The sequence below is a fragment of the Anopheles moucheti genome, chromosome 2 (genome assembly GCF_943734755.1).
Source record: "Anopheles moucheti chromosome 2, idAnoMoucSN_F20_07, whole genome shotgun sequence".
In the NCBI taxonomy this organism is placed as follows: Eukaryota; Metazoa; Arthropoda; class Insecta; order Diptera; family Culicidae; genus Anopheles; species Anopheles moucheti.
In genome coordinates, this window is record NC_069140.1 from 52,376,214 (window position 1) to 52,393,625 (window position 17,412).

General features: G+C 42.1%; 2 non-coding genes across 2 annotated transcripts; both read right to left on the reverse strand.

Annotated features, from left to right (window-relative positions):
* Positions 1 to 292: 292 nt before the first annotated feature.
* Positions 293 to 364, reverse strand: Trnap-ugg (transfer RNA proline (anticodon UGG)). Its single transcript has one exon. It is a non-coding gene; the product is annotated as a tRNA-Pro (tRNA).
* A 463-nt stretch (positions 365 to 827) lies between these two features.
* On the reverse strand, positions 828 to 900 carry Trnaa-agc (transfer RNA alanine (anticodon AGC)). The gene has a single exon. It is a non-coding gene; the product is annotated as a tRNA-Ala (tRNA).
* Between the last annotated feature and the right edge of the window lie 16,512 nt (positions 901 to 17,412).

The following is a 17,412-nucleotide window of genomic DNA, read 5'->3' on the forward strand; positions in this document are numbered from 1 at the left end:
TTTTATTTTCCCGAGCATGTGTGGTTGACTGGAATTTTGTCGGTTAAATTTTTCGACAGTGTTAGATACACTAGTCACATGAAACGATGTTGCGGTGAAAATATCAATTGGTTCCCAGTCGATTTTTATAATACCAAAATTTTCTAGAAGTAGTTATTTTGTTTCACCTGTTGAAATCGATACAGAGTACAAAGAAAACCACTACAATATTAATGAATTTTACTGCAAGTCCGGAATATACTAATGCTCCGCTGCTATTCCCATGTTGGAAGTAGCAGCAAAAAACTATCACGGGCTCAACCGGGATTTGAACCCGGGACCTCTCGCACCCAAAGCGAGAATCATACCCCTAGACCATTGAGCCACGTGATTGAAGCGATCTCAAGCTTCTTTTTATTCCGAGGCCTTTTCTTGAAAATGGGGCCAGTCTCACCCTCCTTTAGTGTTCAGCCAAACTTACACAACGCTAAAACATGCAAACACAATCTCATCAATGTTGGCTAATCAGATTGGCCATTAGCTAAATTGATTTCAATGTCTGATAACATATCATCTAAAGGAATTTCTGTCCTTAAGCTATTCAATAGCAACAGGATGATTCACTGTAATGTAATTCACTGTAATAGAGTTAACAGAAAACTGCCACCCATGGATATGTGTTTGTATTCATCTACAGTTTAATGACGTTTGATTATGCAAAGCAGAAAATATCAAATATGACCAAATCGCATAGTACCTTGATTGCTATTAAGAATTGAAAATTCTTCCTACTGAGATTGCTGAGCTGTCTACTGGCCACACACACCACCAACCAAAAAAGACCTTTCTGGAGATGCCGGGTATCGATCCCGGTACCTCTCACATGCTAAGCGAGCGCTCTACCATCTGAGCTACATCCCCATGTCTCTTGCCCGCCATATTCACGCACAATAAAACCTTGCTTGATGTACCCATGTTCCCGTGCTTGCTGTGGTGTCGGCTTTTTACATTAAATATTACTTTAACCACCCACCGACCAAACCTAAGCATATTTACCGTTTATCAGCAGCTGTAGTGCACGTTTCTTCGCAACCCTCACTTGCGCTGCTGCAATCCTCCTTCACCCACCGATGTACCGATGAAGCGATAAAAGACACCGACTGCCACCATCACCACACCACCTGGCGAGAAGCGGATAAGGGCAGAAGGGAAAAGACTCGGTGCGGTTCATCGTACTTGTACACGGAGGCAGCGCCTGACGGTGGTGAAATACAGCGAGGTGGAAAAATAGGCAACGGAGTGAAGGAGGTGGCGCAGGGCACACAAATCCCACTCTACTTTCGGGCTCTCATCTTTTTCCATGCCGATCTGGAATCGGCAGCGTCCTTCGCCTTGCAGTACCCACCCCACGATACGGTCTCACCCCATCAAATTGCGTCTCACTCACATCTCATATCGGTCGAGACGCGCGCGTCGTGTTGGTGCGCGCTCTCAATGGCATATATAGGAGCTGTTGATGCTCGCAGCAGCACGTACACATGCCACCGACCGGGTGCGGGAACCGAAGGGAATGGACCGGTGGACCGTATTTCGTTCGTTCATACGTTCGTTCTTTGGTTTCAACATCGGCAAGAATTGTACAACATCGTCTTCATGTTAGCGCATCCCATCAGCGCGCCGCCGTTACTGGCCACTCTGGATTGTGGAGGGTTGGAATTTCTCTCGCCAGCACAGCAAGCATATTCGACGGAAATGAGGGCACCATTTTTTATGCACTGAATTGACCCTTCGCACAAGGCATCCATGAGCGTAGCCTCGGCGCAAATGAAGGGACGCATGGGAGAGCAAGCGCACGAGACCGGCTAAAGCAGTAGCAGCAGTGGAGAATTGATATTTCACCGGGCGTTTTTTTTTTCCTGCCTTTTTCAAACTTTACGCTTCCTTCCGTGTGGAAGTCAACGAGTATTCCATGATGATGATGACGATGATGATGCCGTTGTTGATGCTGGTTGATTCGCAAACGGTAGGTTGTGCAGACGCTGTACGAGAGAGAGTGCTTCGCAATCTTCAAACAACCATCCAGCCACCGGATCGGCCACACCATTTTCGTTCGGGGAGTTAATTTTGATTTGTGAAGTGAAACTCATTAATTTTGGTTTAACATTTTGACAAACGGAGCACGGAGTCTTCCACCCGTGCTCATCGTGCGGCAGTAGTTCGCTTTTCAACATTGCCGAACCACCTTTCCCGGAAGGATGCACGGTTCCGTTCCGTTGAGGTGGTGATGAAAAATTAGTTTTGCCATGTTTCCACGCCAGCGTGTTGGAACGGGAGCGGGGAGCACTGTTTGGAGCATGGAAAATATTAATCACGAGAATTGAAACCTGATCGCGATAAGCGGCAGAAGTTTTGTCCAAAATCGGGAAACTGTGCATGTCAAAGTGGATCAAACGATTAAAGGACGATGTAGGAATGTAGAACATAAAACGGTTTAGAGGTAAGAAAATTTGGGTTAATATAAACAAGGCATGGGATTAAATCTTGTGTATAGAGTTGATGAAAGCAACACTCAATTTCAAATCAACATTTCTTTACTTGAATAGACATGAATACAACCGTATCGGAAGAAAATAAAAACGAACCATGTAATTGTTCGATAATAAAATAGTAAAGCTGGCAAATATCGTGCTTTATTGGATTTTACTGTAATTTTACTAATGCACCCGTTACAGTTGATACAATACGATGATTGTCTAAGCCATTTGTCACAATGTCACAGTAAACATAGACGTATTCAAAAGAAGTTCTAAATATAGATAAATATTATTTAAAGTTGAAAAAACTAAAATATTGAAATAAAAAATCTACATTAATATTAAAACTATTTTACTTTTTAAAACTGCATTAAAATTAAAATAAGAGATTGAATAATGAATACTGTATCCTATTGAAGTAATTGGATAAAAAGTCACTTAAAGAACGGTAACATTTGGACTTAAAACGGATTGATTTATTCCTCTTGCAACATAAAAAAACCCATTCCCCCCGAATCAGTCTGATAATTTAGAGATGCGATTTGACAGCATGTTCCCGCAACATTTACATAGTCCCAGTCTTTAGTTGACTGAGCCGTGAAGTTATTGGCAATTTTATAGCTCGTAATTCCCTATAAAACGAATGTAATATAGCATAAAACAAGAAAGTTCACAACAGAAACATCAGTCGTATCAATTAATGGTTTCCACAAATCCAAATGCCTTCTGACCATCTGACTTGTCCAAAGTGGCTGTACAACGAAGTCTCCTATATGCTCACTGTAACTGCACTGTGTGCACCCTTTGGTAGGTTTCTATAAATTGTATGCAAAAAAACGAAGTAAGCAAACTTTCCGAATTCTTGTAGAATATAAACAAACAAAATAACACGCGATTGATTTAATAACGCGTGACTTTTTTATTTTTTTGCCCACGAAGGACGATCTTCATTATGTAGCATCTTGTAGTAATTTGCAGTAACGGCCATTTTGGCACCACTCTAAGCTTAATGCCGTGATGAAAAAATTCACCCTTATCGCTCGTGAGTCGTGTTTTGCTGTTGTTGTTTGTGTCTTGATAAAAAATGTCCAGTGGGGAACACAAAAAATATGCAAACGATTCCAAATATCGTCCGAACGAGGAAAAAAAACGGAACCGCAACATGCGAACGCGCGCCCGTGTAGTGTTGAGCCGATCGCGAAGATCATGCAGAGAGGAATTTCGATCTTCGCAAGCAAAATCCCAAATCCCAAACAATCTCTCCCGTTGTGGCTATCTTGTTTACTTGCGAGAGGAGTACACGGGGGGTGGGGAGGAGGAAGAGCCACACTCGAACACACACACAGCAACATAAATAAGGGAGTGTACCGGGACGCCGGAAAACTAAATAATAATAAAAAAATATAATGCTAACTGTACTTAATGCTTGCGATGTAATAACTCTCCATGCGGTTTGTTCGGATTACCTTTCTTTTCTAGCATTTTGGTTTCCCCTTTTTCTCTGCTCAACCCTTGCACACATATTCGCTTTCTCTCTTTCTCTCGCTCTTTGTCTTCTCTTTTCCTCACTTTTCCTACCTGTTCCACCTAGCTGATGGATGACTTTAACCCCGCGAAGATGTGCGAACCGTGCGCGGACTTACATTCCCATTTGTTGCCGCCTTTTGTGTGTTGTTCCGCATTTCGCGTCGCGCTACCTTCGATGAATGTCGTCATAGTTACCGCACGCTACCGGGGTTTTTTTTTTCGTTTTCTTCAACTTGCCCGCGAAAGGGAGCGAACGAGATAGCAACACAGGCTCAAGAAAAAAAAAGCTCACACGCGAAGATGTACAAACGCGCGACCAGATGATGATGATGATAATGATGATGATGTGCACCAACCACCACTACAGTTGGTGGTGGTGGTGGTGGTTCACCGCGACCATTTTCTCCCTTGCCTGCTGTACTGATTTCAACGCTCGATGGTTTTTCTGCCGCCCAGCGGTGGTAGATTACTGTGATTAACCGTTTTTTCTCTCTTTATCATCCGCTTCAAACACACCGAACGGAAGGTGAATAAAAGCATTTTAGAATTCGTTTCGGAATGTGTCCTTTGGCTGCGGAAAATGGTGGCCCCGTTAATGGCCATGTAATCGACAAGTTTGCCGGATTACTTTGCAGCGTTTTCTAATTTACAAATTAATCGTAGCCATCCCATTTTCTAATTGTTTCTTTCGCTTAACTCTGCTTTATCAATAAACTATAGAAATTAAAAATTGTTTTTTTTTGCTAAAATTGGAATTAAGATTTTCATATTTAAATGATCTTTTTCTATTTTTAAAAAACTCTCAACAATCGACTCCTCGCACAAGTTATATTTTAAGCTAAATTTTTGAAGCATCAATTCACAGTTGACGTGAGCAATATTAATAGACCAATATTTCAAAGGGGCCTGTCCCAAACTCAAAACCCAACGCCACCTCTATGTTAATTGGGAAAGAAAATATGGACACACCCCTGTGTCGGAAGCGCCACTATCGTGTGCTAAACAGTCAACCACCGGCACCGGCTTCTCAGTATTAATTCTCACCCTCAGGTGGCTCAGTACACACAATCCGGGAATGTGCTTTGTAAAGGGCATTACATTTTCTCACCACAGAGCACGATTTGGTTAGCGATGCGTGACGACAGGAATTTAACATTGACATTCATTTTAAATTGAAGTATGGAGTAGTGTACACCGTTTGCTGAAAATATTGAAACAGAGCTAAAAGAATGATACAAATGAGAGCGGCTATTGCAAGATCTATGCACATAATTAAAATCTAAACTCGCGTTCCTGCATCCAGAGTTTAACAAATGTATCATTCGATATCGAAAAGCCGGTGGTCGAACACTATCAATAGAGCGACAACATAAATACACACACACACACACACACACACACACGGTCGCGCGCCAGGTACATTCGTTAACACCTCAAATCCAACCATTGCAGCATTCCGCAACACGATGGGGAATTAACAAGCTCTCCCAGCTCTCCAGTCTCCATCTCATCTGAGCCGGGGTGTGTGCGAACGGTCCAGTCCAAGCACCAAATCCGCCAGATGCTGGCCTCATGTCACATAGCGCAACCGTGTGCACGAAACCGTACGGAGCGCGCCAGATCGAACAATGAAGCTGAAAAGGATTAGTGCTAAGCGGTTCGTAGCAACGAGGCAGCAGACACAAGTGAACAACCATACGCATGGACACAAATTAGAAGGCCATCGGGGTCATTACTGAGCAGCAGCAAACCGCAACCGGTGGCGCACGGTGTAGATGCGGTGCAGGTAAGCGGAAAACCCCTTTCAGGATCCTGCTGCTAATGTTCTGGCGACTAACATAACCCACGACAGCACACGGTTTGCACACGTAACACTCACCGAAACGAAGTGGAGCCGCCGTTGTCCACTGGGAGGCTTCCTATTTTGGGGATTCGCTACTTCGAAACCGATGGAATCACAATGCATACAACACAACAGCACGTTTTGCTGTAGAAGTTTAGATGAAGCTTTCGGACCATCCCGCTATAGCAAATGCTGCAGTCTATTATTTGCCCACGTGATACGTGCACTTTCCCGGTTGCAATGCACGCTATAGCACAAGATTAGCATAATAAGAAAGGGATGGAGTTGTAGCGAAGCTTTTGAAGCACGCTGCGCTAGGCGAACGAGAAAAGGTTCATTTTCATTAACAATTGTTATAATATTAAGTTCTTTTTTTCTGACGTACACTCTTTTATGTCTTAACATATTAAAATACTATATTGAGTTTACTTTTTACATTGCTGTTATGTTATCGTTAACTGATATAAACAAAGCAAATTATTTCAATTACTGTACATATCATTAACTTCAAACATTTATTTATGCTAAATTCTAAATGCTATGCTAAATTATACTTCCCAACACAACGATTCAGAGACGGTACCGTGGTCTTGTGCATTGATTTTTGGTTCAGTATAGTAGTTGTCAAATTTATTAAATAAAAAATAGTAAATTGTGCAAGCTAATACTCGAATCTGGAATTGGAAAACAGAAAAGGAAATTTGGATTTTTTGGACTCTTGGATTTGTTAGGAATATGCAACTATTCTTTGAAATATGGTTCCAAGGAAGCTTCAACTTAGGGTAAAAGATTAGCAATGTATTAGATGGATTGAATACCAAAATAGCACAACGAAAGTGTCTAAGACTTCTGTGCCTCTGTACTTTGTCTAGTACATTGCGGATTAACAGTCATTAGAACTGGTTAGGACTGATTATTATATATTCGGCTAGGTGATAACTCTAAAATTAATAATATAATATTCCTTAAATTTAAAATAATATTCTATAATATTCTTAAAATATTCTTAAAATATTCTATAATATTCTTAAAATTATTAACTTAAATTAACTTGTTTCCCAAAGTATTCAACTGTTCGTATTCATCATTAAATGAATTTTACGAACATGATTTACATAGAATTTTAAAAAATTAGTTCCCATTGGAATTACAACAATATTTTTTATGATTATCCACTTGAAGAAGTGTTTGAAAACATTAACACACCCTCCCTTGTAATAAGACCCAAATGCCATAAAGTAGGCAAAATCACTGAATTCACAAACAAGCAGATCCAACGCAACAAATGATTATTAATTAATCAATGACAGCACGACTTAGTCACCGAGTACTTTAAACTCCTACGGCTGAATGATGCTCACACACATTGACATTGACCTACCCTCCCCATCGGTTCCCTTTCCTGGGAACGACATAAAAATAAAACCGTCGTATCCTTCCGCATCGTTCACTTGGTTCGCTGCGGTTTCCCCGTAGCGTGTTGAATCCTTTTCGTGAAAAAAACAAAACAAAAACAAACAAACGGACACAAACCATGGAAAAGCAACCTGGGCCATCCGAACAAAGATTGACTTCCATTTCTCGTGCAAAATAAATTACTTGACTCGCTGGCTCCTCGCTGGCTTCTCCCTTCTTAGCTATACACCGACCCACCCACCCAGCGACAGCAACGTTCGCCTGGCTTTTGCAAGGTGGATCATAACACCCATTCGGAGCTCGAAGCGCAAGCAAGCCCTTTCCTTTCGTACAGTGAGCTACCACCCGGTGCCGGTATATACTAGGAACCGCAAGCTCATGGGATTGAAAGTCGTTTGAAGAAGGTCACAAGAAGATTTTGGACACAAAATGGCGACTACGGGTGGTTATAGCTCGTGAAGCAAAGAGTTATCCGTACGGTCGGGGGCCAAGCTCCGAAAAAGTGTAAGCACCAAACAGCGGGTGCAGCACGGACCCGACACAAAGAGTTGGCAAGAATGTTTTAGAAACATTAAATATGCACACATACACACACACATACACACACACACCCACAAACATACAATTTTCGTGGGGGATATGCCAGGCAAAGGTGGGCAATAAAAAGAGAAGCGAAAACAAGCAAGAGTCGTTCGTTTCTTCGTGATCCTGTCTGTATACGCCTGACGAGTAGTGCTTTAAAACCGCGCTCTCTTGCTCGCACGCTGGCAAGCTATGGACAACAGTATCCAAAACACCACACAACCAGAAGCGTCAATTTGCGGAAATGAGCTTGATTTTGTTAACACACATGAAAAGCACCACCATCTCCCACCCCTTTTATTTGGGGGGGAGGCAATCCCTTTTTCCCCGAAATCAGGAAGTTCACCCGAAATGGCTAACCCGGCACGAACGGGACGAAACCGAACGAATGAACCGCGTATTATCGTTTCGAGAGCGAGAAGGAAAGAGAGAGAGAGCGGCATAAATGGGTGCCCAACGCGAGCAAACGGGAAAGGGAAGCACAATCGATGCTCCTATCACCTGTAGTGTGAGTGAAAGAGAGCGGGTGGAAATAAGCTATTGCTCTACACAAGTTGTTTGGGCGGGGAAGGGGTGGGATGAGGAAAGGGGGAGGGGGGGGGGGGGTAGGAAAATCATTTTCATCATATTGAGAGATTCCTGCTCCGTCCAGAACGACAAAGGAACCGTACAAAATTTCCGCTCTTCGCCGTCCGCAACCTCCCCCCCATTACTTCACTCCACCCCTCTGCCCACTTTTGTATTACAGGAGAGGGGGGTGAGAGGGGAGGGCGGAGAAGGGAAGTTTACGCAACAAAGCAGCGGAGGGTGATACAACAGCCGACAATGAATGGTTCCCGTAACAGCGCGTGAGCATCTTACAGGTGGACGAAACGAGAAGGATATAGCAAACAGCCAGCGAGAGAGAGAGAGAGAGAGAGAGAGAGAGAGAGAGAGAGAGAGAGCGCGCGAAAGAGCAAGCAAGAAGATAGAGAAGCAGTGTAACATTCCGAAAGCGTTTTTTTGCGTCTGATCCTTGCCTGTTCCGTGCCAATATTGCTCGCTTATTTCACGAGCACGTTTACGCCCTCTACGTCCGGCAGAGAGCACGGGGCAGCAGCAGCAAGCTACTCCAACAGGGGAGTCCTTGTCCGAAATCGGCTTGTTGATTATGGTTTCACGTTAACGTAGCGTGCTGCTGGCAGTAAAGAAAGGATGTGCGTGTATGTGCCTAGCGCGGCGGGTCCGTTCCCGTTCGTCGGTGCGCTTTTTGCTTGGCCAAGGAATACCTTTTAGAAAAAAGTCCCTGAAATAAATCAAATTAGTAACGTATCGTTGATGTTCGTGTTTGGAGCTTTCTGACAGTCGGGCTTATAAACAGTCGCTGAACTTTCATTACAATTAATTATGATTACTGTAACGTTAAAAATGCTACATAAATTTAAGCACAGACATTAGATGGGTGCTTCCGAGACAGTGGAACAATGGAGGCGCCCGGTCATTGATGGAACGGTTGATGGCGTTAAAGTATATAGTGTTTAAAAAATATATAAAAACACAAATGATTTTAGTTTCAAAACGTAATATAATTTCATACTTTTCCAAGAAAGAAAGTTGATTTAAACTACATGAATTTAGTCTTCCTAAGTACAGAAAAGTAAAAGATACTTAACAAATTATGGTAAAATTACAAGCAATATAAAGATAATAATAGCAATAATTTTAATTAAATTAGGTTTGATACTACTACTACCGAAACAAGTCATAAGATAAGAATAAATATGTGTTATCAATCAATTAATTAATATAGTAACCTATCATTCTCGCAATCAACGATAATGATTCCTTCTTATTCATCAACGATAAATTCATTATGAAAGCTGTGAATAAAGTCACAACCACCATTCGAAAGGGTTCTCTACAGGTCCGTCAGAGTTGCTTCGTTAACAATCATACACCACCAACAATTGGGGGCGGCAACGCAAAGGGGAGCTATGAAAGCCTGTCTGCTTTTACCTTCTAATCGTATCACAATGAGCGAAACCGGAAAATGATAGGAAAATAAGACAAAAAAAAATAAATCGATTCGATACCATGCAATGGGGTAGCAAACACACCCGCTGCTACAACGTCGTCGAGGGAAAACTAAAAATCTCTTCACCAAAAGCACAAAAGAGCTTGCAACTCGGTGTCAAATCGCTGGGGAGAAGCATTAGCTACTCCATGCAGCGGGAAACGCGGTGCAGAAAAGGAATTGCAAAACTGGTATGCCTTCGGTTGAATAGACAAGGCACAGTGAGCACAGCCAATTGCAGCGAAGAAAGACAGCTTATTTAGCTTTGCATTTTTGCGAGAGTATAATGGTGTCAAATTATGAAAGAACAATTATTTTCTAGGATTGTTTCGATATGAAGTGATTTAACTTGAATAATGCTTCTCTAATAATGTTGCACAATTAATAATGTCGGGTTTCTCTTGAAAGTCTAATACATCAAAGATTGTAGATCAAATCTCAAAGAGTTTAAAGTTTTATGGACAAAATCAACCACGCGATGGACAAACTGACTCGAAGTCATTTAGCACAAGTAGAATACAAACAAAGCTTTAATGAGAAAACAACTTTACTTCACAACTCCTACGAGCAACAGCCATAGAAAGATATAAAAGTATGTTTTGTGTTATTTTTAGACCATCCTTCCTTCGTCAGTTTACCCACAGTGTGTGTGCGTGTGTGTGTGTGTGTGGTGGTTAGAAACTCTTCGGTCGATAGATTTTCCCTCCACTCTATGCGAGCCGTTTGTTGTGCCCTTTTGAACCGTCGTGCAAAATTGAATCTGAAGTCTTTTCTTTTTGTCCACTGGCTACGGTTCGCTACCGAGACGAACATGAACATCTTCGGCTGAAGCATTCTGCTCTACACCCTTCTACAGTGTGTATCCAATCCAGTTAGATGCACCCGATTGGGACAGTGCTTTCTGGGCAGCGGACTTGTTGCCGAGGGAAATAATTCTTCCCTCAACTAGTAACCCATAAGTGGTTGTATTATATGCGGAAAGCCCATTTTCTAAGTATGATTACAAGTGTTGCATTTTGTGAATCAAACGTCTTACTCCTGCCACTCAAATAAGCTTTCAAGAGTACAGTTGTTAATTTAGGTCCGATTAACCATCACTGATCGATCACAAGACAGGACAGCTACAAAATCTCATCATGGAACGGTACTTCATGGTAAAATTAAGAGTCCCGAAGGATACTTTGCTTCTCTTTTCTAGGCGTAAAGACGACCTACTAGATGATTGCGTGCCATATCTGGATTCCTGAGGGGACTCTTTGCTACAGAGCGAACGGAACCCCGGATGGGATTTTGTCTCGGTCCTGCGGTGTGAGACCGGCGCCGCTACGAAATACTCTACCGAGCCGCTCCTTCCTTCTGATTTATGACTCACTTATGGAAGTTACTTACTTACAGGTATTATATAAGTTTGTAGGCTGCAGCTTAGTGGACAAATAAGCCAACAGAGATGCCTACTAATCAGTATAACTTTACAACCAAAAACATTACCATTTCATTGTAATCGTGAACAAGTTTTCAGCAGTAAACTTCAATTAGAAACGAATAGTCCGCCACCCTCTTGAGAAAGTCATCACGTTCAACGCAGAGATCCCAAAAGAGAAAAACCCCATCCGACCCATATCATCACGAGCTGGTGGTAAAAAATATGACCACAAACAGTTCTTTTTCTCCCCGCACGTGTGTGTGTGGTTGCGTGGGCCAACCATTACACTACCGCGCGTTCGACACTATCATCGCGTTAGGTCCTCAAGGAAGTCTTTTTTTTGGCGGGGAGCCGAATGGAGTACAAACAAATGGGTACAGTTCTTGCGGCCTATAGTGTAAACTTCAACCCAATAAGACCTGCGCCACTACTAGGCATCATAAATCTTCATTACCTTCGTGGGCACACTCAAGACCACCGTCGTACCCCCGAAGGGAATAGCGAAGGGGGAGGGCTGATTTTACTAGTTTCATCTTTCGCCGTGCAGGAAAAACCTACGGCATACCATTTACCATCGATAGGAGGGAGGGAGAGAGAGAGCAGTAAAAAAAAAAATATAGCAAAACAGTCACTTCGATTTTCTACGTGAACCCTATTTCCAACCGTTATTCCCCTCGAGAGGTGAACTCAGTTCTGTGGCGTCATATGTCTTATTTCATTGCGTTTTCCTTTTTTGCGCGTGCTCCTACTCCATCAGTTATCCCTCGTAAGGGACATCTTGGAATCCAATTTTGCTTCCTGCTTCCCGCTTGGGTTGGACTGTTTGGGCCGGGAAAGCGTGTGAAGCGGGCACCACCACACTATTCGAACATTCGACAAGCGGCGGTACGAACCGAACCTTAACCACCCCGGTCCGAGTGCACAGCGAAGGCAATCTTTTACAGACCGAGGAAGTTTTCCATTTCTATCGCCCAGTGTGTGTGGGGAAACGAGGTTTGTTTTTCACTATTCGATTTGGCAAGCCAAGCAATGTGGACAAGATGACCACCGAGGGATACCGTTGGAATGGTAGGGAATGGTTTAAGTCAAGCGGGGTAGGGTAGGTGGTGACCGATGGAACCGGGCTTCCCGTTTGACCCTTTTTTTGAGGGGGATGTGATTTGTTCGTATTATTCTTGTATTGGTGGTAATCGGTATCAAATGCTTTGAGGCACATACACTTAGAAAAGGACGCATCCAATTATCTCTAGTGTGCGAAGGAATCAAATGGCAAGCGTTGACGGTTTTTGAAAACCAATTTTATCAAACCAACCAAACAACACTGAACAGTTCAACACATACATTTAACTTTTCCGACCATGAGCGAATATTTTTTTTCCATTTTTTTCACTTCTTCAAGAACGGCCAGGACGTATTGCTAATTTTTTCCATTAAACATTATTATTTTTTTCCATTACACATTACTATATTTTTTATAATTAAACATTACTATAAATAGCATTTACATATCTAAAATATATAAAATTCAATACAAACACAGTAGGTATGATTACGTGGTTCACATTCCATTGATTTTCTTCCTGGCGAAAAAAGGTTGAATGAAGATGCTTAAAGCTACATATAAATAACCATTTCTTGTCTAATGAAACGTTTTTTGCTCAAAAATTACCACCAGAACGATCGCTGCCTAATAAACGCCTACGAAGAAAATTTAATGCAATACATAAATGAGGTTCCCTATTTCTTTTCCACGCTTCAATAGCGAGACCACCTCCACCACAGACTGCCGTTCGAAGGTAGGCGCAAGCCAACGCGCAACCACCTTTTTCGCAGGCAAACGATGAAGCAAAAAATAGAAAGCACTGAAACATAATAGTATATTGGTTGTTCGGTTTTCTACGTTCGCTCGGTTTGGGGCAAGGAAGCATGAAACATAATTTAACTATGCTTGGCACGGTACGCCACTTCAACGTGGGCATAAAGATACTGTGAACAGCTATATGGCAGCGTAACGGAGAACGATAGATACCGGCAAAGCGTGATGGGGGGGGTGGAGGAGGTTACTTTGTCAGCAACTTTGTGACCCTTTTGCCGGACACGACACTGACACGAAAAGCTCGCTCCGGTAGCTTTTTTTTTTGTTTCGATTCACCCTTTACTAACCACCCACACACAAACACACAGGCGGCGGTATGACATTTGGTGGAAAAGCTTTCCCGCAAAATGAGTTTTTCTCGCTTTACCTTGCGTTATTTGCCACCCTCGTAGAATCGCGCGTTGGTTGTATAAAACCAGCATAATAAAAACAATTCACCATCTTCTTCTTCGCACAAATAAATAAAAACACACACGTTTAGGCAAACTTTCATTCATGGCCTTTAGCTTGTCCGTTGGGATGAGAAATGCGTTCGGTAAACGACTAAAAACGAGCAGAACAATCAGTACCGTTTTGTTACTTGCAAGCCGATGGGAAGTTATAACAAAAATTACCTAAATGTGTCACAGTTGCAGCAATCCATACACTCTCCAATCTACGAAAGACGATATGTACCGTCATGCTGGTTGGAATAAAGAGAGAGTGTAAATCCAGTACGATATAAACGCGGTTTCTAATATTCATTCTACAAAAAACGTGAGCAATAACAGCTTTCTGTGATGAACTGCCGGTTGAAACCGTATTTCCAACAGAAAAAAAAATATTTCCTTAATTAATTACATGTTTTGAAGGAACATCCCTGCATTTATTGCTTAAAATCTATTTCTTTACTAAATTCGATCAAACAAAAACAAAGCGCTGGCCTTATGTTTGCTTCAAAAAGAAATTGATGCGAATTCCTGATACTCTCCGTAAAACAGCGTTAAAGCCCAAATTATAGACAAATGATCTGCGTACCAAACAGATTTAAAATTACACAATTTCTTGAACCGGTTGATTTTACACCACGGATCAACCGATATAGCTTTCGGATTGTTGTTGGGATCATCTTCACTCGAAATGGAATCTTTCTTACTCGAAACAGGCTCATTTGATAGCGGGCGCAGTGTAGTAGCTGCATAGCGCCCTCTGATGTGTTAAGAATTGACGCAAACCCTTTTACCTTTTGACCAGCATATAATCGTCCCTTCCTGGAAGTTCCACTCTACCCGTAATGGGTGCCCGATTAGGCGAATCTATTCACAGTTCGTGATCTGAGAGTGACTCTCAACGGTAAACTTGTTTCCGAGCAGGATATCTCAGAGTTGGTCGAACGTAAAAACTCCCTTTGTGTTCATCAAACGGCTTTTCAATGGAATTCTCTGAGTCTGTTTCCACTGGATAATTTGCCCTTTCTTGATCATGTGCTTTAGTGTTGAGCACTTCAGGTGTAGCATCCTCCGTGCATAGGCAACGTTGATCCGCGTAACTGCTTCATGTTGCAATATGGTATTAATACGCGTGTTTAAAAAAGCAGACGATGATAACATGTAGCTAACGAAGAAATTAAACGCCTTGAACTGAACGAAAAATATGCTTGAGAGCTTCGTATTGACAGTAAAACTGCAGAAATATCGGAACTAGTAATTCCAGAAAAAAACGTGCAGCGTAATTAAGAAGTAAAAAATCTTCTGGAACACAACAACACCGTGTCGGTTGAAGCATCTTCGAATCGTGCTATTTTTTTTTAAGATTTAAACAAAAACTGTATTTCAATATAAAATAATTTAGTTTAAAATTCTATACTTAATAATTCCTCACTTATGTCTACATCGGGGTTATGATTAACTGCATTTATGTAATTAATAAATTGTTTGAGAATCGCTCTTTTCTTGGTGGTATCAGGGAAAACTAGTTCTTCCCAGCTTTGAGTTTTTGTACAAATTGATTGTTTGGTTAGTTTTAGAAAAATTTCCCATTTTTTTTTCATCATGGGACAAGTTGCGTATTTGTGTTCTAGCGATTCTATATCATTGCATTTTTCCCATAGTTCAGAGTTTCTAATATTCATTCGTTTGAGTGTTTCGTTGTTGTGTACCTTTCCGTGAATTAAATAGAAGTAAAGGTTTTTCTGGTTGCTTTTCATATTACTATTGTGTAGATTTCTCCATATTTGCTTCCAATTTGTGGACGGATATTGTGTACATATTTTCGGTTGTGGTAGTTGTCTTAAATAATGTTCGTAAATGCTCTTACTTCATAAAATTTCTCTAATTGTGCTAATAGTGCTCCAATTTGGACACTGAATAATTACAAATTACGTACATGTCGTTTATTTCGTTGTAACGAAACGAGTCGTAATTTCGTACAAATGCGAACATTGAAGGAAACAAATTGCATTCGAACCCAATTATGAGACTGACGCTTTCATTTAATTCATTTTCAAAAACCTATCAATACTATTGTGACTAACTTTATTTTAGTATTTTAACCATTACCATCCCATTATGTCATACTAAAATCACAAACCCTGCCATATAGCCGACAAAAAAAAACGCCAGTACCAGCCACCAAATGGAAAGCCAACTTCAAACAAATATTGAACCGACTGCAATGGTAAGGCAAACCGGCTCGTGTTACTCGGAAGAATGTTCCAAGTGCGGAGGATTGATACACGGCATGCACACAAACACGCATACCCGAAGCGAGGCGGCACACAGACACCGTCGTCAAGAGGGAAGGGGGTGGTATTGCGTGTTGTGTTCCGTTTCCGCACACACACAAAGGATCCGGCGTGCGGTGGCGTCCCGATGGCAACAGCGTTCCATTTTGCCCACTCAAAGGACGGCGCAAAAGGATGCACAAAATTTGCTGAGAACATGCCGAGAATGGGCCGATGAAATTATACAAATCAGTTGAAGAGACGACGAGATCGCCACCGAGCGGAAGAACGCTTTGCCGGTGTAAGCGACAACGGTACCAGAAAAGGGCGGGTTGGGGGGGGGGGGGGAATAGGGAAAACTTTTCCTCCATAAAGCTGGGAAAGTAAGGGATGTGTACGGCGAGTGAGTGGTACGGTGGCTGAGTGAGAGAGTGTGAACTGGAATGAAGCCGACGAGAAGAAAGTTTGCCTAAGGCTAACCGAAAAGGATAGATTATAATCAAGCAAGAGAGAAAGAGAAAATAGAAAAGCGTGAAGGAGAGAGAGAGATTAATGAAAAGAGAAAAAAATGAGAGAGAAAAGCTTTGTGAAATGTGATTGTGGTTTGGTCGCCGCTTGGAAAGTGGGAAAACTCAGACCGTACCGTAGGGGCGCGCCTGGGCAGCAGCAGGAGATGATCTTTTATCGTTCGTTCGTACGTGTTCGGGACTGTTTTTTTCTCTCAGTTTGCTTGCTTGCTTGCTAGTGCCATTTTGACTATTTGGTCCTTCCAGCTGGGATGAGTAGTAGTCACCCTGAACTGAAGGACGCTAATAAGTAGAGTTTTATCAACACCATTACCAGCCAGATGGAAACTAGTTTAACTTTGCAGGTTTTATTGGGCTCTGTGAAGGGATCGGCTGACGGTAAGTGGATGCTATCGCCGGTGTTAGCCGAGTTCCGATTAATGGGTTTTAATTATGTCGTGATACTCCAAGAATATGTTCGCATAGTGAAACGCGGTGGGTAACGGGACCGCATGCATTGTGTGAAGAATCGAACACACACTTGGAATGATACATTTAAAAACAAATAATATTGTTACCTGCACGTACTTAATTAAAGTTCAAAGTAGTGCACAGCAATACTCCACGACCTGTTGCTACTTAGTTTGTACTGAATATTGATTTTATCCGATTATAAAGCCATCGAATATCAACTCAATAAGGGCACGGTCAACTTTGCGTTCACTACTCCCACACATCACGGGGACAGTGCAGTTCGTATGGGAAAAAGTTTGTCACGGCTAAATCGTGACCGTCGCCGGGCCATCAGAAAGGAACCCTCTCGTAGCCGGTGTGCGCACCTTCAGCGGAATGCAAATTGTGGATAGCGATTAGGACGAGAAACACACCGAAAGGACAGGGGGGAAGAGCGAACGGAACAGAAGCAGCAACAAACAGTAAAAAAAGCAATTTCCATTTCATACACTTTTCCAA